Source organism: Callospermophilus lateralis, chromosome 10 (assembly GCF_048772815.1).
Source record: "Callospermophilus lateralis isolate mCalLat2 chromosome 10, mCalLat2.hap1, whole genome shotgun sequence".
Classification (NCBI taxonomy): domain Eukaryota; kingdom Metazoa; phylum Chordata; class Mammalia; order Rodentia; family Sciuridae; genus Callospermophilus; species Callospermophilus lateralis.
This window is the reverse complement of record NC_135314.1, coordinates 121,031,624-121,036,956: the sequence shown is the minus strand read 5'-3', so window position 1 is coordinate 121,036,956 and position 5,333 is coordinate 121,031,624.

Sequence of the window (5,333 nt, the reverse complement as noted above, 5' to 3'; positions counted from 1 at the left end):
TCTGCCATGATGCCGTTCCAAAGCCAGTTCTCCTGCTGCCACCATTTCCAGAGGATCATCAGTTCCATACAATGCACCTTCTGGACACGGTTATCTCCCCAAATCTCTCTATGGAGCTCATCAAAATGAGAGCACCGTGTTCTCACACCTGGAGCATGGTTGCAAGGTAGGCTGGGAAGTGTGTTGTTCATTCTATGAATACCTCAGAGAGGTGGAATTCCTAATGAAGGAAATTCCCCAAACATGAGGCAATTGTTCCCAAGACTGTGGGCAGCCACAATTGTGACCAGCCTTCATTAGAAGCATCTAAGACATAAGATAGAGTGAAGCCAGGGTGATTGTTAAGGGGAGATGGTGATAAGTGACAGGGGAGGAATGACTCAAGAGGGATTTGTTAATGGGTACAAAATTACAGTTAGGAGGAATAAGTGTCGGTGTTCTATATAGCACAGTAGAGCAAACTTAATTAATAAGAACTTACTGTATATGTCAAAATATCTAGAGGAGAGGATTTTGAATGTTCCCAGCACAAAGAAATGATAAAATTTCCAGGTGTTGGATATGCTAATTATCCCAATTGATCATGGTACATTATATTCCTATATTGAAATATTACACTGTTCCCCATAAATATGTATAATTATCATGTGTAGATTTTTAAAAAGATTGGAAATCAAGTATTAGGAGTCCGACCAGGGCCTCCAAAGGAGCATGAAGTGTTGGGGGTGGGAAACTCTCTGATCCAGGAATCATGTTCTCGAAGGGCTTTTCAACTTTTGATATTTCTCCAAAGGAAATTATATGTGGAGGTTGCGAAAGGACAGCAATGGGACTGGGCGAAGTTTATTCTCTATCTTTAAACTTGTGTGCTGTGATTGGCCCAGCCTGCCTCAGGTACACCATGATTTCAGACACTTTACAAACACTATAATTGTCTTGGAATTAGCACTACTTCACCTTTTAACATTGTATTTCTGTGTGCTATTTAATTTGGTTCATGTGACTATGTAAAATGACCCTTGAGGTTTTTGTTTTTGTTTTTGTTTTTTTTTTGAATTTTGGTCAAGTATTTCCAAAAGGATAAACGGCCAGGATCACCCTCAAGAGGTTCAGAGTGCCAAGAAAAGAGAAGGGATCTTGGGGGATGTTGGGGGAAGTAGACATAGAGGACCCCCAACTTGTCCCTGAAGGACTGGTAGGGTTCATTGTGATTATTGGTGTGGGGATGGGGAATGGCATCGTGGGTATGTGTCTGTCTTAGAGAAAATGGATTCAGTTTTTACAAAGGGACAGCCATCCTATCCTGTCTTAAGCCTCTGTGAGAAGAAAGTTATTCCTGTGATATGGATGAGTGGCAGGCTGTCTCCGCCTTCTGTTGACCCAGCCCCGCAGGTCACCAGCTCAGAGGTGGTGAAGAAGTCCCTGGGAATGCAAGGTTATGAAAGCCCGAGATCTGCAAGTGGGGTTGCATGGGGTGGGGGATTGGTTCTGCCAATATTGTCATAGATAAGGGACATTTAGGAGAGTTGAGCAGAGTTTAATTGCAGTGTTGAGTTGTTTAATTTGCACCTGTGAGGAGCGGTAGTGGTGTCCTAGTTAATTGAGACAGAGATTATAAATTAGGCCTTCCAGAAAGGTCCTTGGGGTTCACCTGGTCGGACTTCTCTTGTAGGAAGGTTTGAAGGCTGCCCAGAGGATGACGGTTTAGCGGTCTTGGGGGCGTAGAGCCTGAAATCTACCCTCTCACTGTCCCTGCAGTTGCAGGTCACCCTGTCTGTGCAGCAGAAATGCCCACATTGTGTGTGTTGGTGGGGGCGGGCAAAGAATCTGTACATGGGTTTGTATCCCCAGATCTCTGTTCCTCCCTGGCTTTTTTTGAGCTTGGTTCCTTCGCTTTCTCTTTACCTTTTGGACAAAAAGTCATGTTGATTCCAAAGAGTGCCTTCTGGATCCAACCATGTTTAACTCACATATAAATGGGCTCCTTAAATGATAGGTGCTATTCAAATCTCCTAGCAAGGAATATTTATCTCTCCATTACCTACCTCCCTACATTTGCTCCAAGTTGGCCATAGGTAATCAGATTCATTTAATGCTCACCCAAATGAGGAATTGTTAGCCTTGACTGACAGATGAATAAACAGGTGCAGAGAGGTGGCTCAACTTCTTCAACCTCTCAGTGCTAGGAGCTAGTGGGAGCCCCAGCCATGTGGTTCTTGAGCTGAGCCACTCACTCAACTGCTTCTCCCTGCCTGTGTTCCGGGGGAGGGGGGTCCTGCCACTGCCCTGGGCTTGGCCTCAGCACCTCCCCACGTGAGTTATTGCACACGACAGTGCTGGTTTTTGAAAGTTTGAATTTATGTGATGTAAATAGATCATGGTCTCACTTAAAGCATCTATTGAAATATTGGAAACCCCAGTTCAAAAAAATGCCCCAAATCACAGGGCATGGTGGCACACACCTGTTATCTCAGGGATGCTGAGGCAGGAGGATTTCCAAAGCCAGCCTCTGCATCTTTTTTTTTTTTTTTGGTACCAGGGATTGAACTCAGTGGCACTCAACCACTGAGCCACATTCCCAGCCCTATTTTGTATTTTATTTAGAGACAGGTTCTCACTGAGTTGCTTATAGCCTCACTGTTGTTGAGGTTGTTTTTGTACTGGAGATCCTCCTGCCTCAGCCTCCTGTGCCACTGGGATTACAGGTGTGTGCCACCAAGCCCTGCTCAGCCTCAGCCTCTTAGGGAGACCCTAAGCAACTTAGCAAGACCTTGGGCTAAGAATGTGACTGAGTGGTTAAGGGCCCCTGGGTTCAATCCTGAGTACAAAACAAAATAAAACAACAACAACAACAACAAAAAAAAAAACCAAAAACCAACAAACACCAATTCTGTGGCAGACCCAGGGAATTTTGAGATGTGGTGCCAGGGGCACCAGGTGAACTCCATCCCTTGTCAGTCCTAATGAGCGTCACAACACTTTCGGACATCCAGTGGACGGTTCTATTTGCAGTGCCCAGTTATCAGGCACTGTTAGAATTCAAAGTACTTAATACACCCAAACCAGTGACCATGACATCCAAGTGTGGGTCAAGTCGGGGGCTTGCAGCTGTGCTCTAAAAATGGAGCTGACATTAGGGACTTGGCCTGGAGGCGAGAGGGGCTGGAGGGCTGTAGAGAAGGCTGATTTTGGAGCAGGCCTTCCCCAGGGTATTGGAGACAGCGCTGCAAAAATGAAAAGCAGCGTTCAAGCCTAAAGCCTGTCGCTGAGGTTACAGGATCACACACGACGAGAGACCATCCTCCCACTTTACGTCTATTTCTTTGGGGAGATTATTCTCATATGAGATGAACTTTGAGTTAAATGGGATTGTCCTGTGCTAAGCTTCCACCTGGTATCCCTCCTTCTCTGTCTCATTCCTACTGAGTGAAGGGCTGCCAGATGAATTCAGCTCAAAGGCCGATCAGGTCACTCTCCTGCTCAGAAACCTCCAGTGGCTCCCCATTGCCCACAAAAATGTGTCCTTCTTTCCAAGCTATTTAATTAGAATGAGGCTGAGTCTCCCATGGAGGAGAGGACCAGAGACTCCTGAAGGTGGGACCCCAGCTCCTCCCTGACATGCACGCACTCAGGCTACCAGGGCCAAACCTTGGAATCTGCCATCGGGACTTAACTGTTGGGCAAGGCATTTATGCTTGGAGTGGGGGTCTGATGGGGGTCTCAATACCTGGGACAGGACGGGATGGAAATTTGATTGCCCAACCCAGTGCCTGGCACATTATATGCCTTCATTAAATGTTGGTGTGATGAATGAATGGTTGGTATAAGAATCTCTGCAACATCAGGGGCAGAGACCAAGGCTACGGAGGGGTAGGGGTCTCCAGGGTCTTAGGCAATTCTATGCTTTTTCATTTCCTTGGTCTAGGCTGGGGAAATAACTTCTATGATAAATGATGTCCCTGAAGCAGGGTTTCTCGGTCTTGTCCCTATGGACATTGTTGGATTGTTGGCTGAATACTTCCATGTTGTGGGGGAGTGTCTCTCCTGTGCACAGCAGGATGGTCAGCAACATCCCTGGCCTCTAAAAATAGATGCCACTGGCACCTCCCCATCCAATGTCATGAAATCAAAGGTCTCCAGACACCACTATTGCCCAGAGTGGGGGGCAGGGTTGAATTACCCCCTGGGTGAGAACCCTGGTCTAGGGTAGCTGTCTTCAATGCCAGCTACATATTAGAACCAAACTCAGGAACTCTAAAAAAAAAAAAGATGCTGGAATTTTGAGATATGCATCTATAATTGGATTCTCAAAGTGACCTGGACAAGGGCATTTTGAAAGCTTCTTAAGTGGTTCTAACCTGTAGCCAGGTCTGAGAGCCTGGTCTGGTGCTTGGCTGTCTGCAGGTTTTATATGCATCGCAGGTTTCACAACTACCTGTGCAGCAGGTGAGGCAGGTTATTATTGTGGTTTTCTGGCTGGAGAAGTGAGATGCAGAGCGGTGTGGTGGTGTCCCATGAGTGGCAAACTTGGGATTTGAACTCAGCTCACTGGATCCTAACCCCATACTATTTCCAAGGAATAGGGTGCAGCTGACCAGATTCTCAGGTGGATTCCCTTTTCACTTTGCTTTCCCTATCCGTGGTCTCCCTCCTCCTCCCTCCTTCAGTTTCCCTGAATTGTCTTATGCAAAGCTCCAGCTAGTGATCATTTACACTTCAGTGAGAACACAAGGCTGCTCTTTGTCTTCTAGGGGGATTTGCAAGATCAGCCTCCTCTAAAACAGTGGAAAGAAAACCTTTATATCAGCTTATCAGTGGGCTGGGGAGGGTGAAATACGTGTTCACGACTCTTCTGAAATCAATCCAATAGGTAGTTGCTTTTGATTAAGGTTTAATCTCATTCTAGATTTGGGGCTGACAGTTCTGTCTAGTTCCATTTCATTCACAATGTTGTGGGCAGTGCAGTTGTGACATCATTCTGTCAGTAAGACCTCCTTGACTAGGTCCCCTGTTCCCAAGGTGGAGGGCATCCTCTGCTTTTGTGGTCCTCACAATACCAGCTCTGGCTGGACATGGAATGCGGTGAGTACTTAACTCACAGATGCTGGGATGTCAGGCCACGCATGCCCAGAGCCTAGCCTGTGCCCCGGGGATAACACACAGCATGCAACCTGACTGAATCTGCAGATGCATGTCTGAATGTCTCCCTTCTGCCTGGGGGAGGCATCAGGAACAGCTGACCTCAGAAACCCTGGAGGAAAGTGAGCAGTGGAATATAAAACTTCTACAAAACAATATCTCAGACAGAGATCACTTTATTGAAATGGCTTTGT